This window comes from Theropithecus gelada, chromosome 15 (assembly GCF_003255815.1).
Source record: "Theropithecus gelada isolate Dixy chromosome 15, Tgel_1.0, whole genome shotgun sequence".
Lineage (NCBI taxonomy): Eukaryota > Metazoa > Chordata > Mammalia > Primates > Cercopithecidae > Theropithecus > Theropithecus gelada.
In genome coordinates, this window is record NC_037683.1 from 19,369,355 (window position 1) to 19,381,747 (window position 12,393).

Sequence of the window (12,393 nt, forward strand, 5' to 3'; positions counted from 1 at the left end):
TTTTGAGACAGAGTCTCGCTTTGTGGCCCAGGCTGGAGTGCAGTGGCTGATCTCAGCTCACTGCAAGCTCCGCCTCCTGGGTTTATGCCATTCTCCTGCCTCAGCCTCCCGAGTAGTTGGGACTACAGGCGCCCACCACCTCGCCCGGCTAGTTTTTTGTATTTTTTAGTAGAGACGGGGTTTCACCATGTTAGCCAGGATGGTCTCGATCTCCTCACCTCGTGATCTGCCCGTCTCGGCCTCCCAAAGTGCTGGGATTACGGGCTTGAGCCACCGCGCCCGGCCAAATGTTCACTTCTTACTCCAATTAATATAAGCATCTTGAGTCAGCTGGGGGCAGTCACCTTCTTGAATATACTCCATGGCTCAGAGAAAAAGGGCCCTAGAAGGCCTTACATTAGCAATTAAATGCTCCTTCCCATAAGATGGGCCCATTCCCATCTTATTGGCCAGACTAGTGACATGGCCCTACTGACAAACACAAGGGGGCCTGGAAATGAAATCTCACCCTGCCGGTGGACAGCAGGAAAGTACCCCACGTTGAATTTGGGGTACTTTTTTGCCCAACTTGCTAACAGCAGTTCAGCAAGTGGAGGCACCCTGCCTAGGCCCCACAGATAGAGCAGCCTGAGGGCTTTTCATTGTGAATAATAGAAAGTCACACCCAGAGAAGAAAAACCTCAAAGCCACTTCTCAACTTGAAGTGCTAAGCAGAGAAACAAAAAGACACACATTGCTGCCAACATGCATGAAGAAGGAAGTAAACCGCTGAAGAGGGCAGATGCTACTTACCAAGAACTCCTAGGCTAATTAAGGTGCTAAGCACACTGGAAGGGCAGAGGCCAGGGGTGGAATCGGGGCTTTCAAACTGCATTCTGCAGAACAAGCCCATGTCGCCTGTAATGCTTCATGAGTGGAGCTCATTTTCAGAGCTTTTGCCCACTTTCTGAACTGTTTTATGTTTATGCTTGAGTGAGGGATGTTCTTTCTGAATTTAGTGCCTGCTGTATCCTGGGTCCACCTGTGATGCTCGTCACATCCCAGTGGCGTTTCTGTGCCCACATCCGAAAGCCCACCGCGGCATCTCAGAACCATTCAAGAGGCCGGGTGCAGTGGCTCACACCTGTAATCTCAGCACTTTGAGAAGCTGAGGCAGGTGGATTGCCTGAGCTCAGGAGCTCGAGACCAGCCTGGCCAACATGGCGAAACCTCGTCTCTACTAAAAATACAAAAATTAGCCAGTCGTGTGCCACCATGGGAGGCTGAGGCAGGAGAATTACTTGAAGCTGGAAGGTGGAGGTTGCGGTGAGCTGAGGTCATGTCATTGCACTCCAGACTGGGCAACAAGAGTGAAACTCCGTCTCAAAAAACAAACAAACAAACAAACAAACAAATAAATAAATTAGCTGGGTGTGGTGGCACGTTCCTGTAATCCCAGCTACTCAGGCGGCCAGGAGGCTGAGGCACGGAATCGCTTGAAGCCGGGAGGTGGAGGTTTCAGTGAGCCAAGATCGTGCCACTGCACTACAGCCTAGACAACAGAGCAAGACTCTATCTCAAAAAAAAGAAAAGAAAAAGAAAAAGAACCATTCAAGAGCAGCAGGGGAGGTAAGGACAGTGATGTGGCCATCTCTGGCAGAGGTTTCTGGGGTTGTCTCCAGCACAGATAAGGAAACTCAGGAAGAAGACAGTTGACAACACCCTACAGCCTGCACTCTTGAATTTCCTGAGCTGTGGTTAAGAGGCCCCTTGTCCCAGGGAACTGTTGGACACCTTGCTACAACTCCCTATTTCTCACTTTGTTGCCAAGTGGCCCTGAGTCAGTCATTTTTCCTCCTCTGTGTCTCAGTTGTCTCATATGTAAATTGATGCAGTTCAGAAGACCAGAGGCATACTTGAGAGGAGAGTGACAGGCTGGTGAGGGTATTCCTATAGCCAACAGCAAGGTGACATGTGAGACAGCTCACTCAGCCCTCCAAAAGTCTGTGGAGCTCAGAGTAAGGGGATGACTCAATGTGGAGAGGGGCTTTTGTCATTGCTGTCACAGGGCACTCACCTCAGTTGAATAATGCATTTGGGGCCAGGTGCAGTGGCTCATGCCTGTAATCCCAGCACTTTGGGAGGCTGAAGGGAGCAGATGACTTGAGGTCAAGAGTTCGAGACCAGTATAGTCAACATGGTAAAACCCTATCTCTACTAAAAATACAAAAAGTAGCCAGTGTGGTGGTGCGCACCTGTAATCCCAGCTACCTGGGAGGCTGAGGCAGGAGAATAGCTTGAACCCAGGAGGCAGAGGTTGCAGTGAGCTGAGATCATACTCCAGCCTGGGTGACTGAGCGAGACTCTGTCTCAAAAAAAAAAAAAAAAAAAAAAAAGAATAATGCATTTGGTAGTAAAATGATTGTATATCCTGGGCTCAGCTTCCCACTGGACAGTGAGCTACACGAGAGAGATATCTAAATATTTAAAATGATATTTGCTTATCATTGTCAAACCAACAGCCTGAACAGTGCCTGGCACATGGTAGAAGCTAATATTGGTGCTAAATATATTTGTATCTAATGAATGAATAAACAAATAGACACGCAACTCCTTCTAACTTTGACTGAATCTGTGACTTGCAGGCTTCTATTTCTTTTTTTTTTTTTTTAGACAGTTTTGCTCTGTCACCCAGGCTAGAGTGCAATGGCACGATCTTAGCTCACTGCAACCTCCACCTCCTGGGTTCAAGCGATTCTCCTGCCTCGGCCTCCCGAGTAGCTGGGATTACAGGCACCTGCCACCACGCCTGGATAATTTTTTGTATTTTTAATAGAGACAGAGTTTCACTATGTTGGCCAGGCTGGTCTCGAACTCCTGACCTCAGGTGATCCACCCACCTCGGCCTCCCAAAGTGCTGGGATTACAGGCGTGAGCCACCGCGCGTGGCCGACTTGCAGACTTCTTATGAGGCGTGAGGAGGTCAGAGAGAGTCCTTGGGCTTCACCCAAACCCAGCTTCCAGTCCCAGCTGAGTCACCTTGGGCAAGTCACCAAAATCCTTGGTGTCAGTCTCCTCTCCACACAGTGGGGAGAGCAGCACAACCCCATCTCACAGGCCGTGGTGGAGGCTCCAGAAGGATGGAGGATTCAGAGATGTTCTGGCAACTGCCAAGCCCCATGCAAAGGAAGGGTTGATTGTTTTCAGGACCCAGGAATGAGGTGGACTCTTTGGGTACACAAAGAAGGTGGCACCAGAGCTGGTGAGGTGGAGAGTTCTGTAATAGTTGTTATTAGGAATGGCATAGCTACCATTTGTTGGACACTTGCTATAACACCAGGCCCTATGCCAAACACTTGGTGTGCACCATCGGCTTCATGCTGGTCCAAGAGAAAGGCATCACTATTCTCATTTTACAGATGAGAGAAACCAAGTCTCAGAAGGCTCAGGTGACTTGCTTAATTAAGGTCACACATTTACTTAGTCAGTGCCCAGGCCTGTCACTCCAATGCAGGTTCTAGATCCTGCCCCATGCAGAGGTGGAAAAAATGCTTGTTTCTTAGGCATCAGTAATAATACAAGTTCCCCTTTCCCAAGTACCTACTAGGTACCAGGAACTATAGATGTTATGGTTGATCCTTTTGACTACTCAAGAAGTACCAGATTATTATATCTTTTTTTTTTTTTTTTTTTTTTTTTTTTTGAGATGGAGTCTCACTTTGTCACCCAGGCTGGAGTACAGTGGTGTGCTCTCAGCTCACTGTAACCTCTGCCTACTGGGTTCAAGCGAGTCTCCTGCCTCAGCCTGCAGATTAGCTGGGATTATAGGCGTGTGCCACCATACCCAGCTAATTTTTTATATTTTCAGAAGAGACGAGGTTTCACCATGTTGGCCAGGCTGGTCTCGAACTCCTAATCTCCACCCACCTTGGCCTCTCAAAGTGCTGGGATTACAGGAGTTAGCCACTGTGCCCAGCCTATTACATCTATTTTATAGATGAGTAAACTGAGGCTCAGAGAGGGTGAAGTGGTTTAACCTAGTGTCACACAGCAAGAAATTAGGTTGGAGAGTTGGGACTTGAATCCAGGGCTGTCTCATTCCAAGAATAAGTAAAGAAAAAGCCATCTCCACAGTGCCTGAATTAAGAGGGTATTTTGTTTATTTGTTTTAACTTCCTGCTAGAGTTTCTGGTATCTCATCTTTAGAAATTAGTTCTTGGAAGGCCTTTTATGTTCAAGTCAGTTTATTACAAGAGACCCAGGAAAATCTAATGGAGGAAAAAAAAAAAAAAGACAAAACCACCACATAGTTTTCCAGTAAATTCTCAGACTTTGAATACCCCCAGCCATGCAACAGCTTGCTTTGAGTTTATCACTCTTTCTGAGCAATGAATCAGGCAGAAAGCCAATTTAGAGAGGTTGCAACCTGGACAAGCAAGAGATGAGCAAGAAACCCTCACAGAGCTGCTTAGGGGTGGGTGGGAGCCGCAGGACGGATCCTGCAGGGGAGGTTAGGAGGGCTGAGCTCCCAGTCACAGGGACCACGGTGAAGTAAGGGCAGGAGGGCTTAAGTAGGAACCGGGCTGACGCCATCTCTGAGCAGTCACAGGGACTTTGGGTTCTGGAGACGGGTAACCTAAAGGAAAAGGAGAATAAAAATAAGGGGTCCTAGAAGGCCCCAGCTGGGAAGGTTCTTCAAGAGAGCCGGGCGCGGTGGCTCAAGCCTGTAATCCCAGCACTTTGGGAGGCCGAGACGGTCGGATCACGAGGTCAGGAGATCGAGACCATCCTGGCTAACCCGGTGAAACCCCGTCTCTACTAAAAAAATACAAAAAACTAGCCAGGCGAGGTGGCGGGCACCTGTAGACCCAGCTACTCGGGAGGCTGAGGCAGGAGAATGGCATAAACCCAGGAGGCAGAGCTTGCAGTGAGCCGAGATCTGGCCACTGCACTCCAGCCTGGGCGACAGAACAAGACTCCGTCTCAAAAATAAAAAAAAAAAGAGGATTTCATTGAACTCGATTTCATTGACCATTTTTATGTAGGGTGACCCTTTCCTCCAGATGAGTGCACTTTTGAGAGTAAAGGGGGCAGCTACAAGAATTCACCTGTTAACTGATCCACAGCAGGGGTAAACTACAGAACTGTCCTAGGGAAAGCAGTTCATAGGGTCACCCTGATTTCACAGGAGTTTCCCTGAGGCCCACTTTCCAGGTAGAGTTGGAGAAGAAACTACGGCCACCAGAGGTGGAAGAGAAAAAGTACAAAAAGCAAAAATAGGAGAATGGTGAAAAAACCACAAGAGATGGGATCCAGAGGCAGGGAGGTGTGGTGACTTCCTTCAGTGGCATCTACGGAGGGCCGCCTTGTACCAAGCCAGCCTGGGTGCCCGTCGGCAGGCACTGAGGGATGCAGATGCATCTGTCGTCTGTGAGCACATGTGTCCCTGGCACCAGACTGGACTGGCAAGGCACAGGAGTGAGCCTGACTCATTTCTGTACCTGTCCCATTCCCAGGCACAGGCCTAGGTAATGAGTGAATGCCCTCCAGATGTTCACTGATGGAGTCAACGCCGGCGAGCAGCTTTCCCAAAGTGTTACAAGGATGATGCTTTGCCTGTAGAGGAGACAGTCAGGGAGCCCTATTTCCAAAGAGCTGTGATATTCAATGGGAAAGGCGATGTGAACACAGACAGAGCTTATTGACTCTCTGATATTGTCTGTGTTACTGAAGCTCTAAGCCTTGGTTTCCCCATCTGGGAAGTGGGGAGGGTGTTCATTGACTGCAGAAAGGATTAAATTAGACCTTGTATAGAGATTTGTGGTAAACTTTATTATTATTGATAATGTTCTGGGAGGCTGAGCTGAGTTCCACACTGAAAAGATGTGTTTTACAATCTCAATAGTCCAGAGATGAAACAGGCTGCCTGGGAAGGTGGTGAGTTCCCTGTCACTAGACGGCTCCAAGCAGAGGCTGTCTGGCATGGATACTGTAAATGGGGTGAGCACCTTTGGGAGGGAGGCTGGGCTGGCTAGACACTGGGATAATTGACGGTTCCCACTGGTGCAACAGACTGAAGGACTTGGACCCGCATGAATGGCAGTGACTTTATTTATTCCTTCGGTCACCTGGAAGATGGTGCCGGTGCCCAGCCAGGAGAAGTATACGGGAACAACAAGGCTGAGACTGAGAGTTGGCCCCTTGAGAGATGGTATCTGCCTCTGGGAGGGAGAACAGGAAACAGGCAGAGGCCACTTCTTCCCATGCAAAACGCCCCTTTGCTGCTGCTGGGGCCTCCCAGTTTGACAGAGGGAGGGAGAAGCCTTCTTTAGAACGCAGCAGTTCTGATGGTGGCCAGATAAAGCAGAGGATTAGGCACACCTGCTGGTGTCTGCCTCCCCAGCGCAGCATGTGTCTCCTCCACCCAAAGACCCAGAGGCTGCGGACCTGCCCTCCCGATGGTCTCTGGAGCTGTATCACGTGCCCGCAGCTCTGAAAGCACCAACCACACCAATGCAAGGGATCTTCACCTGGAATCCAACTAGGCATCAGGGGTGCCATGAACCCCTGAAGCTGGGATGCAAGTGCAGAGTGAGACAAACTAGGCCACTCTTTCGCAGAGAGTGGGTGGAATGAGCCAGGCGCATGCAAGGAGCTGCCTGGAGCTGGAGGCAGGGCTGAAAACAGTTGGGGTTCCTGGTTCCCAGACGTGCCTGGGCCCTTGCCTGCGTGGCACAGGATTTATTCTGCACCCCCGTTTGCCTGGCACCCGTTGGGATTTGCAGACAGCTGTGTGGCTCCCTGTCATCCCCACCCCAGGCATTCTTGTGTGGCTTTCTTCCCCTTTCCAGAGGTAAATGGGGCCAGAGGTGGCCAGGGGAGAGCACTGAGAGGAAAGCTGGGGCTCCAAACTAGTCTTCACATGCGGCTTTCGCTGCAGCTTCCCCTGCTCTAACTCGATGCCTTGCAGCACTTGGCAACTTCTGGCATCCATGGCGCCTTTGCTCCTGATTCTCCTCCCGCCTCTTTGGTTGTGTCCCTCAGGTTTCAGGGTGGTGCCTGTGAAGGATGCCCCACTCTGTCTTCCATTCTTCTCCGCCACACATCACACCTGCTGGCTCCCGCCCACCTTGGTTTCCCCTTTGCCTGTATGCTGGTACCTCCCAAATCGGACTCCAGCTGGGCTCTCTCTCCTGGGTCCCACTGCCAAGGTGTCTGCAGCAGGTTCCTCAAATACAACACATCGAGAACCAAACTCACCAACTGACCGTGGAACAGGGGGAGCAGAGCGGAGCTTTGCAAACTTCAGTGGTCTTCCAGATCATCTGGAGAACTGGTTCATGCAGAGATTCCCGGATCCCACCAGGGACTTTCTGACTCCATCGGGCTGCAGCCGTGGCCTGGTGGTCTGCATTTCTATTAGCTCCAGGTGATGCTAACCCTGCTGGCTGCTTGCCGCCCATATTTTGAGGAGCGGACTAGATTCACTTGGCTGACCTCTGTATCCCATTGCTTACTATTATTGTTATTCTTACCATCCATTTTTATTTTTATTTTACTTTTTGAGATAGGGTCTCACTCTGTCACCTAGACTGAAGTGCAGTGGTGTGATCACAGCTCACTGCAGTCTCAACCTTCCAGGCTAAAGCAATCTTCCTGCCTCAGGCTCCCAAACAGCTGGGATTACAGGCACATACCACCATGCCTGGCTAATTTTTATGTTTTTGTTTGTTTGTTTGTTTTTGTGGAGACGGGGTCTCACTATGTTGCCCAGGCTGGTCTTGAACTCCTGGACTTAAGCGATCCTCCAACCTGGGCCTCCCAAAGTGCTAGGGCTTACAGGCAGGAACCACCTTGCCTGGCCACCATCCATTTTAAAACGTTTATTGAACGTTTAGGTGCCAAGCCCTGCAAAAGGCATGCTTTTTAATTTACAAATATGTAATGAGTGCAAGATGTTTTTTCATTGGTGCAAAACATACAAAAGTGTCTGTCCCCAAATCTGACACTCCGGTAGAGGAAGAAAGAAATCTAAAAGATCAATAAGTAAACTACAAAAGGTTAGAAAGTAATTTTAAGTGAGGGAAGGTATTGCCAGGAAGGTGACATTAAAGCAAAGTTTGAAAGAGAATTTGTTTCATGTAACCTGAGGTCACAAGATGGTACTTCCTTCATTTTTCTCAAACCATTGCTGTTTTTCTAAAACCAAACAAACAAAAAAGCAGAGTCTTGCTCTCCAGGCTGGCATGCAGTGGTGCACTCATGGCTCACTGAAGCCTCGATGCTCTGGGCTCAAGCCATCCTCCCACCTCAGCCTCCCTAGTAGCTGAGACTACAGGCATATGCCACTGTGCCTTGCTAATTTTTGTATTTTTTGTAGAGATGGGGTTTCACCACGTTGCCCAGCCTGGTCTCGAATTCCTGGGCTCAAGGTATCCATCTGCCTCCCTCTCCCAAAGTGCTGAGATTACAGGAATGAGCCACCACACCTGGCCCACTGCTGCTCTCATATCTTCCAGCGCATTCCACTGGTTTAGGTGTTTACTCTTTCACTTGGACATCAGCTGGTAGCTCCCTGGCCGCTCTCCCTGGGTGGAGAATTTCCTTCTTCCCTCCACCCTCACCCGGCAGCCGAGTGAGCCTTCTGAAAAGAAAATCAGGTAACCCCCTTTGCTGATGTCACTCAAGGACTCCCCAGGACCTTCAGACTGAGAGGCAGATTCCTGCTAAGCTTCCGGGTGACCTTGCCCCCCACTGTGCTCTCCACCCTTCAACTGCTCTGGATGAGAACTTCTCAATTTCCTGTCCTCACCAAACCACCCATCCTTGGCTCCTTCCCTTTTGTGCAAGTGGGGTAAGCACCTTCTGCCTGTCACAGGGGCACCCCACTCTGGCCCCCACGGGGACGCTCTTCAACTCTTCAACAACTGTCCTCTCCTCTGAATCTTCACACTTTCTCCTTGGCTTGGCCTCATCCAGGGTCCCCCATTGCCTGTGGCACACCTGGGAGCATTTCCCTTTCTCTAGCTGACAGCCTGTCCCCAGTCCTTCCCAGACAAGCTTCTTGAAAGCAGCTCTTATGTGGACTGACGTCACTTCCTCACCTGACATTCCCTCCTCCACCCACTGCAATCTCGGCTCTGTACTTCCATGAGTCCCCCTGTTGCCAGCTATCCCGGGGGCCCGCCCTCTCTCCACGCCCTACCCCATGTAGAATGCTGTCTTCCACTCCCTCTTGGTAATTCCCAGAGCTGAGTCTCAACAGAGTGGCAGCATCTCTCCTGGACAGCCCACAGGCTCCCTAAACCCAGCAGGTGCCTGGTGCAGAGCCTGTCCCAGGGAGGCATTTCTCCCCTTCCCTTCCTATGCGCACTCTCCCCTCCTCTTTAATCCCTCTCTAGAAAATCCTGGTCAAATACAGATGCTGTAAGGAGCCTATCCACTTTCCTCTTTCTCAGGAACAACCTCTTTCCTTCTTTTTTTTTTTTTTTGTGACGGAGTCTCACTCTGTTGCCCAGGTTGGAGTGCAGTGGCACCATCTCGGCTCACTGCAACCTCCACCTCCTGGACTCAAGAGATTCTCCCGCCTCAGCCTCCTGAGTAGCTGGGATTACAGGCCTCTGCCACCACGCCCAGCTAATTTTTTTTTTTTTAATATATTTTTAATAGAGACGGGGTTTTACCATGTTGGCCAGGCTGGTCTTGAACTCCTGACCTCAAGTGATCCACCTGCCTTGGCCTCCCAGAGTGCTGGGATTACAGGCATGAGCCACTGTGCCTAGTCTGCTTTTAACTCTATAATTGAATGTACTCAGTTTGGGGCAATTTGTCAAGGCAGCGTTAGGAAACTAATCCACTATCCATCTGTCCGTCCACCCTCCTGTCCATTCCTCAGCTCCCCCCTCCACACCATGCTCCGTGTGAGGATCCCGGGGCACCCCACTGCTGCCCTTGAGAACTTCCATGGGGAGGGCATGCTGGGTCCTGGCATCCTGAGACAAGCGCCGCACAGGGGCTGTGGGACTTGAAGGGGAGAACTAGTTCCAGCCAGGAAGGGGATCTCTGAGGAGCTGGTGTTTGGATTTTGAAGGCTGCGCATTCACCAGGCAGGTTTGCTGAGCAAGAGAGAACAGGCTCTCCACAGCCACCAAGCCCTGCGGGTCCCCACCAAGTCCTCGCCACCCTGAAAACAACAAATCAAAGAGCCACAAGGAGTCCTGGGGATGCTGGGAATGAATGTCAGCTTCAACCTCCTTCATGCCAGGATGGGAGCTGTGAGGCTCAGACAGGGAAAAGCCCTTGCCTGAGGCCACATGGCCCGTGGAACTGTGTCATTGACTTAGAAAGCATTTTGAAGACCTTTTTTTTGGAGACAGAGTCTCGATTTGTCACCCAGGCTGGAGTGCAGTGGTGCAATCTCAGCTCACTGCAACCTCCGCCTCCCAGGTTCAAGCAATTCTCCCACCTCAGCCTCCCAAGTACCTGGGATTACAGGCGTCTGCCACCACGACTGGCTCATTTTTGTATTTTTAGTAGAGATGGGGTTTCACCATGTGGGCCAGGCTGGTATTGAACTCCTGATCTCAGATGATCCACCCGTCTCGGCCTCTCAAATGCTGGGATTACAAGTGTGAGCCACTGCACCTGGCCCAGACAATTATCTTAATTTAAGGCTGTAAAAAAATTTGACTTCAATCTGATTTTGGCAGAAGTTCCCCAGTTTACCACAGACCCCACCACTCCTGATTGCCTTACATCTGGTCAGATTCACACACTCCTACTGCCTGCCTGGCCCTAAAGCCTTTCACTCAGTATTCATTCAACAACTATCTGTTGAGGCTGGCGCAGTGGCTCACGCCTGTAATCTCAATACTTTGGGAGGCTGAGGCAGGTGGATCACTTGAGGTCAGGAGTTCAAGACCAGTCTGGCCAACATGGCAAAACCTCGTCTCTACTAAAAATACAAAAATTAGCCAAGTGTGATGGCGCAGGCCTGTAATGTCAGCTACTCAGGAGGCTGAGGCAGGAGAATTGTTTGAACCCGGGAGGCGGAGGTTGCAGTGAGCCAAGATTGCGCTACTACACTCCAGCCTGGGCAATGGAGAAACTCAATCTCAAAATGAGGAGAAAAAAAAAAAAAAAGAGCAAAAACACACGTATCTATTGAGCATCTAATGGGTGTCAGGTACTGTTCTAAGTACTGGGAAAACCCAGCAGTGAATGAGAAGGTAAGACTGCATTTCTAGTGACAAGCCCCTGCCTTGTACCACATCCATTAGCATCCCAGTTTGGTCTGGCTTCACCACCAGGGATAGAAGAGGTTAAGGTGAGATAGAATCGTGGAAAAATCCCGCCTTTGTCTTCCACTGGATTTGTGGCTGAAAACATACAACTCTGCAAGGTTCTTGCCTGATCTTCAATTTCTTTCTTGTAACTTGGAACTATAATATTTGCCCTATTTACCTTCTAGGGTTATATGAAAGTCAGGTAGGGTTTTGTAGACGGCAATAGTCAGGGCCTGACTGTGACATTGAGGGAAATGAGATCTTACCTGTTTAAGACACAGTTCTGCCCTGAGGCAGGGGGCTGTCTTGTGTGGCTTCTGGAGACTCTCTCAACCCAGGGGAGTGGTGAGGTCTCCCAGAAGGGCGAGAGCAGCCTTCTGGATCAGATTGTGATCAGAGAAACCAGGTGCCTCTTTCTCACCTCCATCTGGGGCCATCAGCTCAGGAGGTGGTAGGAGGAACTCAGGGCAGGAGGAGAGCAGAGGTTCCTTGGTTCGGAAATCCTCCACCCAGCTGTGTCTGGTGCTCAAGCGCAGGCTGCTATCGGTGCCTGGAACCTTGCCCCTCGTGTGGGAGCTCCTCATACCTCTTAGAAGGTAAGACTTACAGTACAAACCCTCTGACTGCAGTTGTTTATTTGATAGGCCTTCACCAAGATCATGGCAGCTGAGACTCATGGGTCTGTGGCAACCCTCAACAATCATGGATACATGTTAGAAACCTCCCCTTTCTCCCTTCCCCCTCGTCCAGGACCGATATGGTCAAAAGGTATATTTGATACACAAATGTAAAACTGAGTGAATGACAACATTGGATTAATTGAACACCAGACACTAACAATTAGTTATTGAACAACTTGAGACACTGCTGATACTTTTGAAGGACTATCCCCTTTAATTCTTGCAGTAATCAGTTTCATGTAATAGCATTTACCATGTGCTAGCTGCCCTCCAAGTGCTATGACTGTCATTTTACAGATGTAGAAATGGAGGCACAGAGAAGTCAGTTGCCCAGAACTGCACAGCATAAGGGGCAGAACCAAGACTCACATCCAGGCAGCCAGGCCCAAGTCTATGCTTATAACCACTACGTTCTGCAGCCCCTCAACCGCCCTGAGACGTGGGGATTA